This window comes from Pan paniscus, chromosome 4 (assembly GCF_029289425.2).
Source record: "Pan paniscus chromosome 4, NHGRI_mPanPan1-v2.0_pri, whole genome shotgun sequence".
NCBI classification, from domain to species: domain Eukaryota; kingdom Metazoa; phylum Chordata; class Mammalia; order Primates; family Hominidae; genus Pan; species Pan paniscus.
In genome coordinates this window covers 23586223-23608890 of record NC_073253.2, presented here as the reverse complement: position 1 = coordinate 23608890, position 22668 = coordinate 23586223, and the positions used below count along the sequence as shown (strand labels likewise).

At 36.7% G+C, this 22668-nt stretch overlaps 1 long non-coding RNA gene across 1 annotated transcript in view; it reads left to right on the top strand.

Moving 5' to 3' along the window:
• The window catches only part of LOC129397743 (uncharacterized), a 155516-nt gene that overhangs the window by 92409 nt on the left and 40439 nt on the right, over positions 1-22668 (top strand). The window contains exons 5-6 of the long non-coding RNA XR_008625333.2: positions 4596-4619; positions 9533-9709. This is a non-coding gene — a long non-coding RNA (uncharacterized LOC129397743). The remainder of the gene's footprint in view (positions 1-4595; positions 4620-9532; positions 9710-22668) is intronic.

Sequence of the window (22668 nt, the reverse complement as noted above, 5' to 3'; positions counted from 1 at the left end):
GGCTCACTGCAACCTCTGCCTCTCTGCCTCTCAGGTTCAAGTGATTCTCCTGCCTCAACCTCCTGAGTAGCTGGGATTACAGGCATGTGCCACCACGCCTGGCTAGTTTTTGTATTTTTAGTAGAGAAACGGTTTCACCATGTTGGTCAGACTGGTCTCAAACTGCTGACCTCATGATCCATCTGCCTCGGCCTGCCAAAGTGCTGGGATTACAGGCGAGGCTTGTCTTTATTTGATACTATTTAGAGTTCTCTCTGTGTGTACAGCTGTATCTCCAGCACATTTGTATGAAAAATTAGTGGCAGTTGTTTCACGTCACAGCTACCTGAGGAAGCAATAACAGTTGGGGCTAGCAATCAGCTGCTTAAAAAAAAAAAAAAAAAAAAAGAAGAAGAAAATGGAAGAATAAAATGTCCATAAAGGGCTTTGTAAAGTGCCTACATATTTCTGGAAATCCATAAGGCCACAAAGATGTAGAGGGTTGTACATATATCCAAGAATGATATGAGAAGGGGGTAATCTTCCCCCCCTCCCCGATTTAGAGGCTCCGTACTAGCAAGAATTGAAGGCTAAAGTAGAGCTGTAATCCTACTGGCAGGAGTTAAATATGTGTTATTGAACACATGAAGAATGCCTGGCCAAGGCTGGGAGACTTACTGGATCAAGAGATTTAGAAAAATCTTGGTCCAATAATTAGCCGACCACTAAGCCAACCAACCAGAGACTTCAGTGGCCGTACACAACAGAATATATAATTTTCAGATTTAGTCCAAAATAATGATTAAGCAAACAAACATCAGCAATGATTTCTTGCTGGGAGGGCACTAGTTGTGGGAATATTCAATTACATTTATAGAATTGAAACATTATTTTGTTTAAAATATCGAGTTCTTAAGAAAAGTTACAAAATGTGCAAAGTAACAGACAGGTATGACCAATACACCGGAAAAAAAGTAATCAATACAACCTGTTCCTGAGGAAGCCCAAATATTGGACTTTAGAAAGATGTCAAATCACCTATTATATGTATATATATAAAGAACTTAAGAAAATAATGTATAAATAATTAAAGAAAAGTATGACAATGATGTATCAAAAGAGAAAATATGAATAAGGAGATAGAAATAGTAAAAGAGAACCAAATGGAAATTCTGAAGTGGGAAAGTATAATACCTAAAATTAAAAATTTAATAGAAATGCTCTAGAACAGATTTGATTTGGCAAAAGAAAGAATTAGTGAATTTGAAGATAGGTCAACTGAGAAAATTCGGTATAAAACACGAAGTAAAAAATGAGTAAAGTGACCAGAGATTCAGAGACATTAGGACACAATCATACTAATATGTACATAACAGAAGTTTCAAAAGCAGAGGAAAGTGGGAAAAGGACAAAAATAATATTTAAATAGATAAAAACCAACAAATTCTCAAATTGATTAAAAGTTTTAATAAATACATCCAAAAAGTTCAAAAAACTCCAAGTAGGATAAACTCAAAGAGATTCACACCTAAACATACCATAATCAAACTGTAAAAACTAAAGATAAAGAGAATTCTTGAATACTACAAGAGAAAGATGATTTGTTACTTGATGATATTATAATAAGATCAGCATTAGGTTTCTCAGCAGAATCCATGATGGCCAGAAGGCAGTGTAATGATCTATTTAAAATGGTGAAAGAAAAAAGATTGTGAACCAGGAATTCTGTACCCAGTAAAACTATCCTTCATTAAGTAAAGAAGAAATCAAAACATTCCCAGATAAACAAAAACTAAGAATATTTGTCATTAGAAGATCTTTTCTACAAAAATACCAAGGAGTCCTTTGAGTTCAAATGAAAGGACACTAGATACTTACTTGAATGTATGCAAAGAAATAAAAAACATCAGCAAAGGTAGCTAGATAGATAAATATGAAAGAAAGTGTAGATATACTTTATAACTCTATTCTTTTTTCTGTATAACTTAAGGAACGACTTCATAAAGCAATAATTTAAAAATCATGTTCTTCAGATATTCTGAGTTCCTGGCATCTACACATGAAATTTAATATTAGTTTGTCAGTTTCTACAGAAAAGCCAGCTGGGGTTTTCGTAGGAATTGCTTTGGATATATAGATCAATTTGAGGTACAGTCCCATCTTAAGAATATTAAATCTTTTGGTCTATGAGGTATCTTTCCATTTATTTGGGCCTTCTTTAATTTCTCTCAGCGATATTTTGTAATTTTCAGAGTAAAAGTTTTGCATTTCTTTTGTTAAATTTATTTGTAAGAGTAATATCCTCTTTATGCTATTTTAAGTGGAACTGTGGTTTTAATTTCCTTTTCTATTGTTCACTGCTACAACTGATTCAGAACAGTTTTATAGGAATACTTTTAATCACTGTTTAGGTAACTTGTATAACAGGTTTGGTTTTAGGAAAGAGAAAAATAGACTCATTCAACTTTTTATAGTTACCATGACTAATGCTGCTAAAATTAGAAATGTTTTTGCCAAACCACAATTTTGGAAGAGGAGATCTGAGATAGATAACTATGTAAATATTTCAATACTGGAATATGTTTTTTATGAGGGTTGATAAGATCTTACCAGATGATTCCATGGGTTTGCAGACAAAGAAACTGGTAGAAATTCAATTCAGATTCTTGGAAAATGCAGTTGCTCTTTGACAGAACTCAATGAGAATTTTGAAGTAAACTATGAGAACTCTGATACCATTTGGTAGAAGGTAGTTCTATGAATTTTGGTTTTAAAACTTTGCTATCATCAGAATAAAACATTTTGAATTCATTAAACAAATTGAATATGCTGTATATACTTTCAGCTTCCCATATAAGCCAAATAACAGCAGCTGTCTATTGAAATTAACTTTTATGCAGAAATAAAGTTTATATTTGGTTTTGCTTGTGCAACTTACTAAAGTTGTTTACAGGAAGTGAGTGTTATTTTGCACAAAAAATTAGAAAAAGAGGATCAGACTTTTATTCAGCATTGTCTCTATGGTTTATGTAGATAAAATCACCAAAGCATAAAAATTAAATGTATGCATATTTTGTATGTATATGTTCATGTGTCTGTCATCTGCTTTTGAAAAGGTCCCAAATATCTAATAAATTAGAAACCATTGTTGTATAAAATGGTTTAAATAATTCAATTTAGGCTTCAAGGACAAGTGTGTACTTTCATTTTAGAATTATTGATTTGTATTTTTTCTTTTTCATTCCATACTCAGTTGCTTGCTCAAAATCTATATTTAATTATTTAATAAAGTTGCAAACTTAACATTTCCAATATTGTCTCCTGATTTACTCCTACTAAAGATGTTCCTCCCACAGTTTCCCTCATCTCAATTACTGACAGCTCTTTGCCTCTAGTTGCTCAGGAGAAAAGCCCTAGTCATTCTTGAATCTGCTTTCTCATACCCCACGTTCAATCTACCTGAACACTGTGTTACTTTCTTTACATTGACTGTCTCATTTAGTGCTAACAAACCTATGCAGTAGGTATTATTTCTATATTTAAATAAATAAACATTAATAAAAGACAACCATAATCATAGCATTTACTATGTACCAGGTACTGCTCAAGACATCTTACCTATAATAGCCCAAATTATCCTACTAGTAACTCTATATGGTTGTTACAATTATCATATGCATTTTACATGTGGAAAACCCAAGGAATACAAGGCCAAGTATCTGTCCAAATTCTCATAATTAGTAAGTGTAGGAGCCAAGTTTCAAACCCAAACATAGTACACTAAAATACATCAAGCACTTGCAACTCTAAAGAGGAAGTTTTAGAAAAAGTTCCTAAATGAAATACTTCATAATTAACAGATACTAAATGTATAGGATTTTATTTTCCTTTCCTTACCAATATCCAACACACATTTATAGTTTTCCATACGTGCCAAATATTAATGCAAAAAGATGACTCCAGTGTGTTTATTGCCCAGAGAAAGATCATAATCACATAGGAGAAGAGAGAAGAAATTAAAAAATGAATAAATGAATGAAGTTGTTGTCATTAAAATATGAAATATATGAGTATTTTGCATATATTATAAGATGGAATGCTAAATGTATTGCAACAATCACTTGTGATACACAAATAAGTGAGTAAAATAGAAATAAAGTATTCAGGCTGGGCAGGGTGGCTCATGTCTGTAATCCCAGCACTTTGGGAGGCTGAGGCAGCCAGATTGCTTTGAGCTCAGGAGTTTGAGACCAGCTTGGGCAACATAACAAAACCCCATCTCTATAAAAAATATAAAAATTACCCTGGCGTTGGTGGCTCTAAGTAAGCCTTTAGAAACATTTTATTTTCTTTTCCACTAAGAAACACAAACTGCATCTACAAGGTATGTATGATAGAAAATGAAATTAAATGAAAGGTCTGAAAGATGTGTTTTGAACTAAACAAAATACAACTTTAGATTTTAGGGGTATATGAATACATTGCATTTTTCTTACAGAGCATTTGGCAGATAAAATCCAGTTTGTAAATTGCATAATTGTAATGGTGTTATATAAGATGTTAAATATATTAAATGCGACAGAGTATTTAACCAAAGTTCTTTCTCTTTTTCACAGAAACAAGTCACGTGCAGAGAAAAGGTAACAACTGATAAAGATATTTTGAAACATGGGTCTTAAATATTTACAGAGTTTAGAAAAGAATTATTTTTAATTCTCAACTGCATAATGTTTAAGGCTTCTCAGATTATTTAAGTTATTGATATTTACCTCTGTTTCTGACTATCAAACATGCAGTAGAGAAAATAAGAGAAATTGTTCAAAAACTATTCTCTATAAGGAAGTTCATTTTAGTAGCAAGTACATCTTGCTGCTTGAATACTTCCTTTTAAATGAACTCTTGATGATGTAAAAGAACAAGATTTATCCTTAAAGATGTAAAAGAACAGTCCAGTAGAATAAAGTACATGTGTTTTCTATGTAAATTGCAAAGATGAAAAACATTTTACTTCATGGCATTAAAGTCACAGGTCAAAGTCAAGAGTTTATTGCCAATTTAGAGGAAAATTTCTTTTCAATGACATATGGCATGACCTTCAACTTCTACTAGTTGTGGAATGGTTAAGGTCATCTCTTCGTACATTCAGAAAATCCAAATGATGTACATGACAAATGGTAGAGTCTATCGTAACTGATTTCTGGGGCAAACACAGTAAAATATTGCACAGTGGGATGAAAGGTTATTGACCTTGTGATATTATGTCTGACACTAATCATTATTTCCCAATTGAACTATTTGAAAGGATAGTTAATATTTTGTTTGTTATTTTTTCTGATCGTTTATAAGAATTGGAAAGGCTCTGCCCCTCCCTGCACCCCACTAAATGGAATACAGCTATTTCTGTTGGGATTTTGTCAACTAAGGACAAGTTTTAATGAACAAAAGAGTGTTTTAATTTACTTTCTTTCAGTGCAGTTTTTCTTTTTTGCCTCAGTTTTAGTCAGAATTTTTTTTAGCCTCACACAATGGGAAAAAATACGAACCTTCATGAAGAGTTAAAATTTCAGGTTAATACTTTATCATCCAGAAAGAAAAATAAATATTGAGTATTCACTCTATATACTAAAACTATCCTGATTTTTTTAAAGAAAGCCTCAATAAACACTGATTTAGACATGCTTCATCTATCTCGTCTCTAAAATGTGCTCTATTTCTGGGTTCTGTAGCCCTGCCAGTGGGATTTTTTTCTCTTTCCCTAAGTTGACATGTTCTCACCTATTGTCCTTTCTCATACTCTCCAGAAGTCCAATTGCCAATTAACAACTGCTACCCAGAGATTTTCTCATAGCACATTGGACTAAGGCTATTGTCCTTTTTCACTATATGGCCCATTCATTATAGGACTTTGGCTTCTTTTTGTATTTTGAAACCTTAATACATCTAAGCACCACATATGCATTCATCTGCTGTTCTTTTTGTGTAAACCATGGTCTAAATTTCTCCGCACTAAAAATGCATTAGAGATCATCATTTGAATTTGCTTTAGGCAACTGGAGATATGACAAGAAAGAAGCACTAAATAAATGAATTTGCCCAACTGTTAAACCTATGAGGGGCAGGCAATGTGTATCCCATGCACTATTCTCCAAGTCTTCTTGACATGATCTAAAGCAGTAAACTTGAGCACCCAGAGTATCTGTGTAACCTAGGAAAATGGGCTCACTCTGGGCCCACTATTCGTGGGACTGCAGATAGAAAGAATCCTAGAAGCTGTAGTTGCAAAATAAAATTCTTCTATATCTTTCATTATGCAAGGTTTGTCTTAAGTTATTCTATTATTATTACTTTTGTTGTTATTATGTCTATTTTCAGGTTTGTTACTTTGCCTATACTATTACTCTACTAATATTTCTATTATTCTAGAATCAACCTTGCTATGCCCCTAACTTTGAAGCAACAAAGAAAAGTTTTCTATTTTAAAAATAGAGATGTCTCTATAATAGGCTGTAAAATGGCCCAAATGTGAGACCAAATGTCATGAAGAACTTTCCAGGTAACTTTGGCTTAAGAGCTGTAAGAAGTTGCACATCATCACTAGCCAGTGAAAGTAAAGCACAGAGTATTTATGAGAATATGATAAAAACCAGGCTAAAATCCTTTCTTAGGAAAGCTCACAAGAAAGGAACTCAAAATGTCTGGCTCCCTTTTTAGGAAAAGTGTTCCAAGAACAGAAATGTCCCAGGCCAGGAAACAACCTATTCCCATCACTTTTTTAAAGATACATCCTAGTCTGCCTTCTTTCCTTTACAGCATCGTTTACCCATGTAGGATATTTTGAGAAGCATCCATCTCTCTAAAATGCTTTTTTCCTAATAAGTTATTTAACCTATTGAAATAATTATTTTAAATGGTAAACTAGGACATTGATGATACTGAGGCAGTTTTCTTGTAGAAGGGATGACTGGGTTGTCATTGTCTTGGGAAAATAAGAGCAATTCCATTGTTCTTAAGAAGGGATAATTTAGTATATAATAAAAAGGCGTATTAAAAAACTAAAAAGCTAAAAATGGTATGTTTTTCAAAATTTGGTCTATAACTAACTTTGTTCACTTCTTCACCATGAAACAAACAAAAATTTCCCTTCTCCTCATATATAAACATCCTCATAAAAAAGTGCAGTTTCTAGTCTGCATTTTTCTGAATCTGTCTCAAGGAAGGTGAGTTTCAAATGAGTACCTTAACAAAGGAAAAACTCACATTTCCTCATCTATGTGGTATTACTTGTATTTTATGAATGCCTTACAAACAATCAGTTCTTTCTTTTTTGGAGCCAGGCATCTATGAGACAGATCAGTTACTGAATTTAGAAGCACTACAGTTACTTGTAGAGTCCCTGCATTTCTCGGGGTTATCCAGAAAAATAGAACCAAGAGTATGTATATATATATATACAAGCCCCATGCACACATATACAAAAGAGTGTGTGTGTATATATATAGAGAGAGAGAAAGAGAGAGAGGAGATTTATTATGGGAATTGTCTCATGAGATTATGGAGACCAAGAACTCCAAAATTAATTTGGGACAAATAATTGCAAACCAAAGCTTGAGGTTGCATGTCTGATTGAGAACTGTGATGGTTAATTTTATGTGTCAACTTGAGTAGGCTATGGGATGTCCAGATAGCTGGTAAAATATTCTTTCCGGGTGTGTCTGTGAGGGTATTTCCTGAAAAGATGATAATTTGAATAGGAAGACTAAGTAAAGAAGATCATATTCACTGGTGTAAGTGCACATTATCCAATCTGTTGTGGGCCTAAATAGAACAAAACGGAAGAAGAAGGGCGACTTTTTTCTGTCTCTATTTCAGCTGAGACTGGGACATCCATCTTCTCTTGCCCTCAGACATTGACATTCCTGATTCTTCAGCCTCCAGACCCAACCGTAGACCCTCCTCCACTATACCTAGTCTCAGGTCTTTGGATCAGGAGTTACACCATCAGCTTCCCTTGTTCTCAGGATTTTGGACTTGGACTAAATTACAACCACCAGCTTTCCTAGTTCTCCAGATTGCAGACTGTGGGAGTTCTTGGTCTCCATAATCTCATGAGCCAATTCCCATAATAAATCTCCTCTCTGTCTTCTCCCCCCTCTCTCTATATATACACACTGTTGTGTATATATGTATGTATATATATACACACACAGACACACACACACTTGGTTCTGTTTTTTCTGGATAATCCCGAATAATGCAGGAACTCTACTAGTGACTGTAGTGTTTTTAAATTCAGATGGTACCTTAAATTATAGATAGAAAAGCTCAGATCCAAAATCTTAAGTTATTACTCTCAGGTCATAAAATAAGTATGTCACAAAGCTGAAAATAAAACCTGAAATACTGATTCTTGGATTGGCACTCTAGCCTCCAGTGTATCACTCTGCTTTTCCAACCTCAGTTGACCAAATTCTCCCTTAGACTGTCTTACACAAACCTATTGTTTTATATATTAAAATGAGGAAATAATTTTTTAGTTTTGTTTTGTATATACAAGCAATACAGTAATTCTTTTTATCTCCATTTCTAAGGTATTTAACCTGAGCCTTTATGGAATTTCCCAGGCCACATCTCCCATCAAATTCTCGACTATGAATTTCTAAGGAACTATAGACTTTTATACTACAAGTAACAAACCTATGTTCAAAGACAGAAATAACCTCTGCAAATTAATAAGGAAAGAAAATGTCAGAATCTGGGCATATTTCATGTGTTGTGATGGTGCCAATCTCATGGACTGTCTACTCCTGGTTTGGTGTGCTCTTACAAGAAAAGTGTCAAAACCTTGGTCAAGTGCAATGCACAGGAGTTGCATCCACGACAGCAGTTAGTCAGAAAGAAAAGGTATTATCCAAGGATGCTACAATATAGTATCTTTCCACTTGAATTAATCATTTTCAGAAAATAAGACTAAAAGTACTGTTAAGAAGCAACAAGGGCAAAAGGGAGATTTACTGCTGATTGAAATGGACTAGTAATTCTTTGTTCATCCTCATAAAAATCATGCAGTGCAGCAGGGGGGAGAAATTAAAGAAGCATTTAGAAGGCCAGTGGCAATGGTATATCATTGTAAAGACAAAAGAATGAGAGCATATTAGGTGAACCATAGCACCAAAGAAAGAGAAGTAGGTGCCTGCTGTCCTCCTTTGATCTTACCTTATTCATCACGGCAAACTTGTCTATGTAATATAGGAAGTTTCTCCTTACAGGAAAAGAAAAATATTTTGAAAGAGACATATAAAATCTTCTTGTGCAATTCTTTATGTATATGTAAAAATATATTTCTGCCAGAATTGGAAGATGAATCATATTTGTAGTATTTGCTAAAATGTAAAAATTTTGTTGACAACAGAGTTGACAACAGAGATACATGCTTTAGATTACTTTTGTGGTAATGCTTGACAAAATTTTCTATAGAGATTTTAATTTCTATCGATATTTTAACCTTTCTGATGTGCTTTCATGCCCTTTTCTCCATTCATTTATTTGTTTACAGATATTTGTGAAATGGCTGCTGTGGCTGGACTCTGTCCTAGATTCTGGTGACGCATTGGTGAATAAGTCAAACCTTGCTCTGACTGTTGGAAGCTTATATTTTCATGGTGGAAAGACAAATAATGAACAACTAAATAAACAAGATGTTTTTAGAGAGTGACAGAAGAACTAAAATCAGGTTGGTAAGAGTGTAAGTTCCTATTAGGAGCTAATCGAAAGTGGTCTGGGAGGATCACTGTGATGAGGGGACTCTAGAGTGAGAATGAGCTAGCCAGTGGGAAGATTATTATTAATTTCTTTTAAGCACTCTGAGAGGTATTTTGACCCTGTGCTGATGCACCTATTTTACGAAATAGGAACATGAGACACAGAGAGAATAGCTGACTCCCCTAGGGAGCACAGTGCATTAATAGCATAGCCAAGGCTAAACCCAGGCCTTCTCATTTTTCTATAACCATGTTTAAAATATGAGAAATACATGGTAGATTAAGATTTATAGTATTATGGATTGGTAAAATAAATGTAAAATAAAATATTCATTATTCTGGAGTGATGTATATTTTTCTCGCTCAGTGTTATTGGATTTGTTTTCTGTGTTTTTTGTTTGCTTTAGTGCAGCTTATGTCTGTTTGTGTATTATGAACCAGTGCTTTAGAGTACTCATTTCTTTAAAAAACTGTTAGTAAACTTAAATTAGCAATTATGTATGTTTAAAAGTACATATTTTACCAATAAAGAGAAGGATTTCAAATAGTTTTATATTAGCAGGATTCAAGAGTGAAATACATATACTTTTCTTCCCAGGCCCTTGTGACCATTTTCTAAACTTCTGTATTTTAGGAATCCCCCACTAAAGATAAAACTGCCAGACACTCAGTCTCCCAGCATCCCTTCTGGCTTGTCTAGGACAATTGGTGGCATCACCCCATATTCTGAGTTAGGAACTAGAAAACAAATGAGCAAGGGTGAGAATCCATTTTCAGGATAGATGGTGGCCTAGCATCAACATCATTCATATTTCAGGGGCATCAGAGAAGGCAGGGTCAGTGCCATGCAGAGTGCCCAGAGGCAGCTACAGCGGCAGTGCAGGGGTAGCATCTGGTACTCATGGGCCAGGAGTCTTCTCTGAGGTTTGGATTTTGGGGTATGACTTTGCTGCTGCTCTTGCTCTTGCCTAGCTGTTTTTGGTTTGTCCATTTCTGAGATGCTTATCAGACTGTGAACATGTCAATGTAATATCAGTAAATGTCTTCTCTGGTTAAATAGGTCAGAAGTGCTTTCTGTTGCTTGTAACATTCAAATCATGTCTAGATACAGCTTCTCTGAATAAAATTATATGTGTATATATACACACATACATATATATACATATATATGTGTGTGTATATATATACACACACATATATATGTATATATGTATATATATGTATGTATATAGGTACATATATATGTATGTATATAGGTACATATATATGTATGTGTGTATATATATATATAAATATATATGTATATATAAAAATATATATATGTATAACAGATATTACCTTTATTAGAAATCTCAGATTGGAGCTAGGTCAGAAGACAAATATATGAAATTTAAAATATCTCCATAGGAAAATTCTGCTCCTATTGAGAACCTCTGGAATTTTAAATTTATTGAGTCCTAAGGCAGAAATCAGTGGTGGGGGAGGTGGGGGTTGGGGTGAAGTGAAATAAACATTTGGTTGAATTTTGTCTTTTGTGGGTACAAGATTCTGAGCATTATGGAAATACATTTTGCAAACACAATTGAGGGAGCCTGAGAATCACGGGAGATGCCACATATATAAACAAAGCCAATCTGTTACAAATTAATCTTAAACATATATAAAAACATATGGATAAAACACTTTTCAAAAAAGTTTTAAAATATTTATAGTATATGTTTTGTGAAAATTATATTGAACAAATAAGAGCAAATTTCTTTAACCAATCTTTTTCTACTGGTTTTAGTCTCTACATTCACAGAGTCTCATATTTGGAGGAAACAATAAAGCCCCCCAATAAACTAAAAGTAAACAAACAAACAAACATAACCACCCTATCTCTAAAAGAAACGGAGGAAATAAAAAGCCTACTAGCCATATCCTGAATGGTGAAATGCCCCAAATTTGCGAACATATTACATAAGTGAAATATTAGTGCCGAAGTGTGAAATGGCTTGCATTTCTTTAATAATTTTCTGCTTAGGAAGAGTGGGTGACTTTTTGAGGTGAAAAATAAAGATTTTATTTTTCAAAAGCATATAAACCATAAACTCAAATTAAATTAGCAAAATATGTGCTTGCCATTTTTATAGGACGTCATCAGATACAATTTTTGACTTGCTCTATCTGCATGCTATGACTATTACACCAGTTGGCATAGGATTTTACTTCAAGAAGCTAACAGATAATTAACCATCTGAACACCCTCGTGAGTGGCTCTCTTACTTGTATTGGAGAAATTATATATGCAGATGACATTGCAACATTGTCATTTCTACCTCATTACTATTTCTTGTTTCTTTATTTATATTTCCGGTCCTGGGTGATAATGATTTGTCATTCAATATAGTAACCATCATCTTTAAGATCCCAGTATAAAGCAGAAGTATAAACTCAGCCTTATTTTAAAATGTAACACACAATTATGCTGCTATCAAAGAGTTTAGTGAAATGTTCTTGTGATGTATTACAAATATAAACATTCCATTGTTTCAGCAGAATTGAGGCTCATATAAAAACAGAGGGCACTTGACAGACAGGTATCAAAGTTTAGGCATAATTAATATCCTTCTCTGACCCACAGGTCAAGAACTAGGCTTACGTCAACACTGACTAATTTAGATTAACAAAGGTTTATCAAGCAAGCAGCAGGGGATCCATTGGAATGCCATAAATAACTGAATAGTGTTATATGGAATCAAGAGGATATCGACTGAGTTGCTGTCCTGGGAACACTGGCGTGGCTTCTAATTTTCTTCAGCACTGCTCTATAATAGGACTACCCTGCATGTGTTTCCAGATGGTGGTTTTTCCTGAGTGCCAAAGTTAAGTCAATGCCACTAGGGAAAGTGGGAGAGGGCTAAGGAAACTGTCCTACTATCCACATTTAGGGAATTCTCACTGAAGGAATGATTTCATCTCTCAGTGACTTAATATTCAAAAATTTTAACTGATATTGTTTCATTTACCACAAGGTAGAAATTCCAGCAATGTAAATTAGTTATTAATAAGTCCTAGATTTCATTGTTAAAAAGTTAAATTTAATGATTCTACAGGGAATACATTTAAAGGAACAAAGTAAAAGTGAGAAGAAGTAATAAAACATAAAATTCAGTGTTTTAGCTCATGTCTTTCAAAAGCTTTATAGACCTAATTCCAACACTTTGCAATTGTTCTTGTGTACCTCTTGTCCCCCCTTCCAAGTTTCTCACACTCCTCATTGGCTCAAAACCTGTTATTTTCCAAGTCCCATCCAAATCATCTCTAATCCTAGTTTTGGAAGACTATTTTCATCTTCCTCCTGACCTCCCTCCCCTTCTTTGTCTCTTGTGATTTTATTATGTCAGCTTCACCTATAGATAGGCTTTGTCTCCTGTCCACATCAAGCCTCTGTGGTTCATTCCTTCTCTGCTGGCTCTCCATTTCACCTTTTTAAAAGTCTAGGAATTAGTTTGACTGAGAAAACTTCTCTATAAAAGGCAGAGAAAGGTGGAGGAAAGTTAACTGAGAAGACAATTAAGACTGGTGTGAAATGATAGAAATGTTGTGATGCCATGAAAGGGAAGGATGTTTTGATTTTCTTTGGTTGTTTAAGTATCTGTCACTTACCATCTTGTATATGGTTTTGCTGCTCTAATTTCAGTATTGATTTTATAAATCCCAACTTTCATTTTGTTTTTCATAGCACAACAAAAGAAGTTCCCTGAACTTTGAACAGTAAAGTCAAATTACATGGAAACCAAATGTCTATAGGTCTTTATAATCCTAAATTATGTGTTACTCAAGAAATGGCATAATTAATGCAACCTAGGTAATTGTACAACATGTGCATGCCTTAAGAGACCTGGATTCTCTAGTACTATGCTCTCCATGTAAATGCCCAAGTTTTATGTTGCTACTTACATTCAGATTTGTAGAAGCAACCTGAGAAAAATCTAAGTGAAGGCTGTATCGTATTAATTTCCTCTCAGTGAATATCCTATGGATTTTCCTAAAATATCAGTATGTACATTTTGACATATTTGAATATATAGCTCTGTAGTAGTCCATTCTCACGCTGCTAATAAAGACATACCCAAGACTGGATAGTTTATAAAGGGAAGAAGTTTCATTGACTCACAGTTCAGCATGGCTGGGGAGGCCTCAGGAAATGTACAATGATAGCAGAAGGGGAAGCAAATGCATCCTTCTTCATATGGTGGCAGGAGAGAGAAGTGCAGAGCAAAGGGGTGTGGGAGGGAAGACCCTTATAATACCATCAGATCTCATGAGAACTCACTATCATGAGAACAGCATGGAGGTAACCATCCCCATGATTCAATTACCTCCCACCGGGTCCCTCCCTTGACACGTGGAGATGATGGGAATTCCCATTCAAGATGAAATTTGGGTGAGGACACAGCCAAACCATATCATTCCATCCCTGGCACCTCCCAAATCTCATGTCCTCATATTTCAAAACCAATCATGCCCTCCCGAAAGTTTTAACTCATTTCAGCATTAATTCAAAAGTCCACAGTCCAAGCCTCATCTGAGACAAGGCAAGTCCCTTCTGCTCATAAACCTACAAAACCAAACGCAAGTTAGTTACTTCCTAGATGCAATGAGATACAGGCATTTGGCAAATATAATCATTCAAAACTGGAGAAATTGGCCAGAATGAAGGGTCTACAGGACCCGTGCAAGTCTGAAATCCAATAGGACAGTCATTAAACCTTAAAGTTCCAAAATGATCTCCTTTGACTCCATGTCTCAGATCTAGGTCATGCTAATGCAAGAGGTGGACTTACACAGCCTTGGGCAGCTCCACTGCTGTAGCTTTGCAGGATACAGCTGCCTCCCACCTGCTTTCATGGGCTGGCATTGAGTGTCTGTGGCTTTTCCAAGCACATGGTGCAAGCTGTTGGCAGATCTACCATTCTGGGGTCTGGAGGACAGTGGCCCTCTTCTTACAGATCTGCTAGGCAGTACCCCGGTGGGGACTCTGTGTGGTGGTCCCAACCCCACATTTCCCTTCTGCACTGCTCTAGCAGAGGTTCTCCATGAGGACGCTGACCATGAAGCAAACTTCTGGCTGGACATCAAGGCATTTCCATACATCCTCTGAAATCTAGGCGGAGGTTCCCAAACCTCAATTCTTGACTTCTGTGCACCCACAGGCTCAACACCACATGGAAGCTGCCAAGGCTTGGAGCTTATACCCTCTGAAGCCATGGCCTGAGCTGTACCTTGGCTCCTTTTAGCCATGGCTAGAGCAGCTGGGACACAGAACATCTAGTACCTAGGCTACACATGGCAGGGGGCCCTGGATCCAGCCCAGGAAGCCATGTTTCTCTCCTAGGCCTCTAGGTCTGTGATGGGAGGATCTGCCATGAAGGTCTCTGACTTGCCTTGGAGACGTTTTCCCCATTGTTTGGTGATTATCACTGGGCTCCTTGTTATTTATGTGAATTTCTGTAGCCAGCTTGAATTTCTCCCCAGAAAATGGGTTTTTCTTTTCTATCACATTGTCAGGCTACAAATTTTCCAAACTTTTTTTTTTTTTTTTTTTTTTTTGAGACAGTGTCTTGCCTATCACCCAGGCTGGAGTGCAATGGTGCGATCTCGGCTCACTGCAAGCTCTGCCTCCCGGGTTCACGCCATTCTCCTGCCTCAGCCTCCTGAGTAGCTGGGACTACAGGCGCCCACCCCCACGCCCGGCTAATTTTTTGTATTTTTAGTAGAGATGGGGTTTCACCGTGTTAGCCAGGATGGTCTCGATCTCCTGACCTCATGATCCACCCATCTCAGCCTCCCAAAGTGCTGGAATTACAGGCATGAACCACCATACCTGGCCTAAATTTTCCAAAGTTTTGTGCTCTGCTTCCTCTTGAACACTTTGCCATTTAGAAATTTCTTCCACTAGATCCCCCAAATCATCTCTTTCAATTTCAAAGTTCCACATATCTGTAGGGCAGGGGCAAAAAGTTGCCAGTCTCTCTATTAAAGCATAACAAGAATCACCTTTGCCTCCCAATGAGTTCCCAATGAGTTCCTCATCTCCATCTGAGACCACTTCAGCCTGGACTTTATTGTCCATATCACTATCAGCATTTGGTTAAAGCCATTCAACAAGTCTCTAGGAAGCTCCAAACTTTCCCACATCTTCCTGTCTTCTGAGCACCCCAAGTCTCTAGGAAGTTCCAAATTTTACCAGATTTTCCTCTCTTCTTCTGAGCCCTCCAAACTGTTCCAACTACTGTCCGTTACCCAGTTCCAAAGTCACTTCCACATTTTCGGGTATCTTTACAGCAGCGCCCCACTCTACCAGTACCAATTTACCATATTAGTCCATTCTCAAGCTGCTGGTAAAGACATACCAAAAACTGGGTAACTTATAAAGGAAAGAGGCATAACTGATTCACAATTCAGCACGGCTGGGGAGGCCTCAGGAAACTTAGCCATGGTGGAAGAGGAAGCAAACATGTCCTTCTTCATGTGGTGGCAGGAGAGAGAAGTGCAGAGTGAAGGGCAGGGTGGGGGAAGCCCCATATGAAACCATCAGATCTCATAAGAACTCATTATCATGAGAACAGCATGGAGGTAACCATCCTTATGGTTCAATTACCTCCCACCAGACACATGGGGATTGTGAGACCTACAATTCAAGATGACATTTGGGTGGGGACATAGCCAAACCATATCAAGCTCATTAGGCACTATGATAATTTTAGCTTTCAGAGTTTGAGACTCTAAAAAATTGAAAATCCATACCTTTGGATTTATGCTTCAGGTTAAACTAGTGCCAGTACCAGTGGATAGAGTTAGGTAATAGTTCTTGGCCAAGAGTGATTTTGTCCCTCCTCCCCTACATAAAAGACATTAGGCAATACTTGATTTTTTCAATTCGATGGGTGCTATTGGCATCTACTGAGGAAAGGCCAGGAATGCTGCTAAAAAGCTTACAATGAACAGAACATCTCCCAAACAATTATCATATCTAAAATGTCAATGATAGTGACAAGGTTGAGAAACCCTTGATCAAATATTTGTGAAGTGGTATTACCAAGTTTTTTTCTCTAGGCCTTTGACAGCAGCCAAGATGTGACTTCATGATATGCTGCTCAGCACTACTTGTATAGCTTTTGCTGAGTTATAGGTTTTTAAAAAATGTATCTTTTAGGCATTATATCATAATACAATCCAAGAGAAATTTAGTTAAGAACATTCTGACAGTGGCAGGAGGCAGTCAAATGCCTAGGCAGATGGGGGAGGGTCCCTGGTAAAATCCCACCTTCAAACCAAAGACAGCTTAAAGCCTATAAGCCAAGCTACAAGTTCTGGGTAAATCCACAGGCCAGATTGAGAACCTCGCTTCCCATTTGGTGCACTTTCCTCTGACTGATCCCCACCCTTCACCTATTTTACATATACCTACTCTTCCCTGACTGGTTTTCACACTGTCATGTCCACCTTTGAGTAGTGCCTTTGTTTTAGCCTTTTTTGCCTACTCACAAGCAAATCAGCATGCACTCTCCCATTCTGGGCCCATAAAAGCCCCAGACCCAGCCACACTGGGAGACTGACCACACAACTTTAGGTGGGGGACTACCCTCACATCCCCTCTCTGCTGAAAGCTGTTTCATCACTCAGTAAAACTCTTCTCCTCCCTCCTCACTCTTCATCAGTGTAACCTCATTCTTCTTTGATGAGGGACAAAAACTCAGGACCCACCAAACACAGGAATTACAAAGAAGACTGTAACATTGTGGCCCTCTGCCCTCTGCTGGTGAAGGGCACTCACCCCATGTGATGGGAAGCAGTGGTGGGGCCAATCTATTCTCGGAGCCATGGGCCAGAGTGGAGTGATGGGACTGACAGAGCTGTTAACACACTGCTGTCCATGAGGCTGTGGATGACAGGACTAAAAGAGCTATTAGCATGCTGTAGCACCCTCTCTGGGGCTTCAGGGTTGTGGGCTTCCTTGTTTGGGTGCCACCATATTTCCCTTGTCTGGACACTGGAGTCTACCATGGGAGTCACTTGTGACATGCCTGGTCCAGCCACAAGCCCTGCACAGAGCCTGCTCCTGTGCCAGCACTTGCAGTGACCAGCCAGACCTCACACTAGCTCACCCACACATCCCCTGCAGCCAGGGGCTGAGTGTGCAGTTGCAGCATCTGTGGGATCTGCACTGGAGCACAAGCCAAACTTTGCCTGGCAAGCCAAGCTGGTGGGATGCCTCCTGTCATGAACCCGGGGCCAAGTGAGGCCTGGGCGGGAGCATTGCTGACTGGAGGTCTCTGGCTGGCAAAGTGGCTAAGAAAAATCCTGTGTCATTTCTACTTCAATTATGATGGGTAATAAATATCAATTTTAATATTATTTTTGATTTTGATAAGAATACTTCTTATGCAAATGCTATTCTGTATTTATCCCTTTTTTTAGCTCCAATGTTATTCCAACATACCTTAGTGATAAATACTGTGAGTAAACATTAATCTAAGTTTCAGAAAGGCTCTGAGTATGCATATATTGACAAAGGATTCTAAAATGCTTTAGGTTATTATTTTTATCCAACAGATTAGGTTTTGACTTTTAATATTTGTTCAAAAAGTATAAAACATTGGAAAATTAACTGTTAATTTATTATAATTTTTAAATGCTTTTCCACAAAGTATTTACTCTTTCAAATATAGACTTAGAGTTTTTTTTTTTAAGTTCTGCAATTGAATCAAAATACTGATAATAAAGTCTTACTTTGTATTTTCTCCACTAAAAACTTATTTAAATATTATACTTTGCATATGTGGGTATGTAAAATAAGCTTTTATTGATCATGTACGGTTACTATAAATAGTTTAATTCAATTTTTTGAATTATAGAATGAAAGTCTAGTTGGAATTACAAAAGTTCAGCTTCTGAATTGAAGTCCCCTATACAATTGAGTTTGATTTTAAATATTTATTGAGCATCTTGCATGTATAAAGCATCATATAACATGTTATATCTCTATAAATAATCTACTTAGTCATTTCCATCACAGATCAGAAATGCTTCATATTAGGTGTTTCCATTAAGATGTAGTAAGCCACAAGATAACAACAAAACAAAACCAAATCAACATAATATATAAAAATCATAATTTGAGTAAGGCATTAAAGAGCTGAGATTACAAAGCAACCAAATGAGCTGATTTCCGAAGGGTGACAAGACCTTCCAACAGAGAAGGTTCACACAAACTGTTTCATATTTGGCAGAGAATGGGTGAAAGGAGAAGCCACCATAGAAGTGAGTAAGAAGAAAACAACAAAAATTTTAACAGATTCTTAAGAACTGAGTGTGGGCTAACATAACAGTGTAGAATCCCTGGGCACCTCAGGCATATGGGTAGTCCACATACATTTCTCCAGGTCTTTTTCATAGTATTCCATTGGGTGTCAATGAAAAAATGGGAGCAAAGCAAAAGACTTGAGAAAGGACTATTTGGTGGTGCTCAAGCACCAACTTCAAGTACTTCCTGGAAGTGTCTGTCATTTAAAGGAGATGTCTTAAGTCTAAGCCACTGCAGAGGAGTCAGGAGACCCTCTGACGCCCAGGGTGCAGGAAAACATCAACTTTTCCTGAGGCAGAGGTAGAAACAAAAGGAGTTTTAGCATACAGGATTTGTCTAAAACTGAGGTATGAGCAGAAGAACTAAGAAAATCCCTGGCTTCACCATTATACTTGTCCCAATTATCAAGCAACAGCAGTGTGACACTGAGGGAAAAAAATGTGGAAGAATGTAAGAAAAGACCACCTCTGTAGTACAGGAATTACTTGTCTTCTGAAAGCTTAAGGTGAAGCAAGAATGCTGAGAATGATCCCCTGGCACCCCAGACCACCCAATAAGTACAAGAAAGCAGCAGCCCACTGCTGGAAAAAGTTGAAATCACTGCTATACTCTACCAATAACAAGAAAAATTATGCCAGTAACAAATCCCAAACCTAGCTCAACTGATGACTACATTGACTAGACCGCTGACACTGATAGCCTAACCAAAGAAAAGTCATGTCTTTTTTTGGCCATAAGTTCTACTTACTTTACTCTCTACTGCTCTTCTACACACAATTTCTAACATTAAAATAAAAATATAAAACACACACACAAAAGCAATTGGAAAAAAAATGACCTCTTGTCAAGAGATCAAACAGGCAACCAAACCAGAACAGACCCAGAGATGACATTTATTGGTCTCTCTGTATCAAGCACTGTGCTGCCTACTTTATGAATGAGATATAATTTAATGCTATTATTCCTGTATTATATCCACATTATTTATAATCCATTATATATGTTACACATATGAAAAAACGTGTAAAGAGATACAGACATGTTCCCAAGTCACAGAACTAGTGTATGTTGGAATTGGGATTTAGATACAAGTCAATATGTTTTCAGTGGCCAAATCAGTCATACAATCTTCCAAATATGGCAGTATAAGAAGAAGTAATTGAGCACAGAAATTTATTTATGAATTATTTCTTCATGTACTTTTAGAAAAAGATATATGTTATTTTTTTCTAAAAATAGAATTAGAAGAGGAAGAATGTTAGAGAATAACTTTCTATGTGCCATTTCATCTGCTTCTATATCAGATCTCAAGTTTTCTTACCTAAATATCTGCTAGTGTTAAGAGATTCATGTCTACGGGTTATCTTGTTGAACAATGTTGATTAACTATTTAGGTATTTAAATATACAGCCTAGATAGTTCTGGCTGTGAGGGGAAATATTTTATTGGAAAATCTACTAGACTCCTGGGAATATTAAAGTTTCAGACTTTCATTCTTTCCAAGGCAGCAGGTTCCAGAATGGAAACATTGTTTCAGGTTGGCAGGAGGTCTATAAGACAGGTAAATATTTTCTCTTCACCTTACCACTAGACCAATGGTCATATATAGAGACCATTTTTTATAAAAGTTGGAATAGGATATAAAAAGGAAACAAGAATATGAAAAAGGCAAAACACATTCTGGAAAAAGGTGCAAAAAAGACCAAACCTTCCAGTCAAAATTTAATGTTGGCCAGGTGCAGTGGCTCACGCCTGTAATCCCAGCACTTTGGGAGGCCGAGGCAGGTGGATCATGAGGTCAGGAGATCAAGACCATCCTGGCTAACACGGTGAAACCCCATCTCTACTAAAAATACAAAAAATTAGCTGGGCATGGTGGCGGGCGCCTGTAGTCCCAGCTACTAGGGAGGTTGAGGCAGGAGAATGGCTGAACCTGGGAGGTGGAGCTTGCAGTGAGCTGAGATCGTGCCACTGCGTTCCAGCCTGGGCAACAGAGTGAAACTCCGTCTCCAAAAAAAAAAAAATTAATGTTAAAACTCTCCCAATATTAGTGTATATGGTTAGTACAAGGGCTAACCAAAGGACTTGAGGAATCCAAATAATTTATACAGGTCTAGTATCCCTTATCTGAAATGCTTGGGACCAGAATTGTTTCAGACTTCAATTTTTTTCAGATTTTATAATATTTATATCTATGTAATAAAATATTTTGGGGATAAGACGCATATCTAAACAAAATTCATTCATGTTTCATATACACCTTATACATACAGACTGAAAGTAATTTTATACAATATATTTTTGTTTTCTTTTTCTTTTTCTTTTCCAGACAGGGTGTCTTTCTATCCAGGCTGGAGTGTAGTGGCACAATCATAGCTCACTGCAGCTTTGAACTCCTGAGTTTAAGCCATCCTTCTGCCTCAGCCTCCTGAGCAGCTAGGACTACAGGCACGTGGCACCACACCCAGCTAACTTTATTTTTTGTAGAGGTAGGGTCTTGCTATGTTGCCCAGGCTGGTCTTGAACTCCTGGCCTTAAGCAATCCTCCCAACTTGGCCAATATATTTTAAATGTGGTGCATTAAGCAAAGTTTGTGTTATATACTTATGTGTGGAATTTTCCATGTGTGGTGCCTTGTTGGTGCTCAAAAAGTTTCAGATTTTGGAGCATTTTGATTTTCAGATTTTAGGTTTGGTGTGCTCAAGCTGCACGTAGTTGCTTGGAAGACCTTGGAGAAAGGATTCATAGGGTATTGGATGTCATCAAGAGACAGATCATGAGGAGAAGATCTGTGTTAAAGCCACACAGATTCAGTTGCCCCCAAACATTTCATGAGAGGTTTGCCCCAGGTACCAGCTACATATAGTACCTGGATAATTGGTTCAGTTTTTTTTCATATTATAAACTAAGAAAAGAGGTGGCAATCTCCATTGCTTCAAGCCTGGCCAGCTGATTCTATCTCTCATAGTCCTAAAATCAATATTTTGGGCATCATAAATCCAATTAAATTAAATTTAGTTAATTTAATTTAATTCAAGATGGGATAATTATTATAATTATGAGAACTAAGAATTCATGAAAAAAGGACATATGAGGTTCGTGTAATACACTTTGTTAGTTGCCTACAAATATCTATTGGTTACTTTCTACTTTGCCTATGGTTTCTATTTTCAGCCAACAAAAATGACCATAGTTGTTTTAGCTGATTATAATAGTTTATATCCTTGATGCCCAAAAACAGTTACCATTACCTGTCTGGGACTTTTGAGCATTTAAAATGTAAACAGTCCAAATTAAGATATGCTGTAAGTATAATATCTCATCAGATATTGAAGAAGTAGTACAAAAACATTGTACAATTTATTATTCATATTATTAATGTATTATTTATTTATTTGTAGAAACAAGTTCTTGTTCTATCATCCAGGCTGGAGTGTAGTGGTGCAATCATAACTCACTGCAGCCTTAATCTCCTGTGCTCAAGTGATCCTACCACTTCAGTCTTCTTAGTAGCTGGGACTACAAGCACATGCCACCATTTCCAGCAATTTTTTTTCTTTTAATTTTAAGATGGTGTCT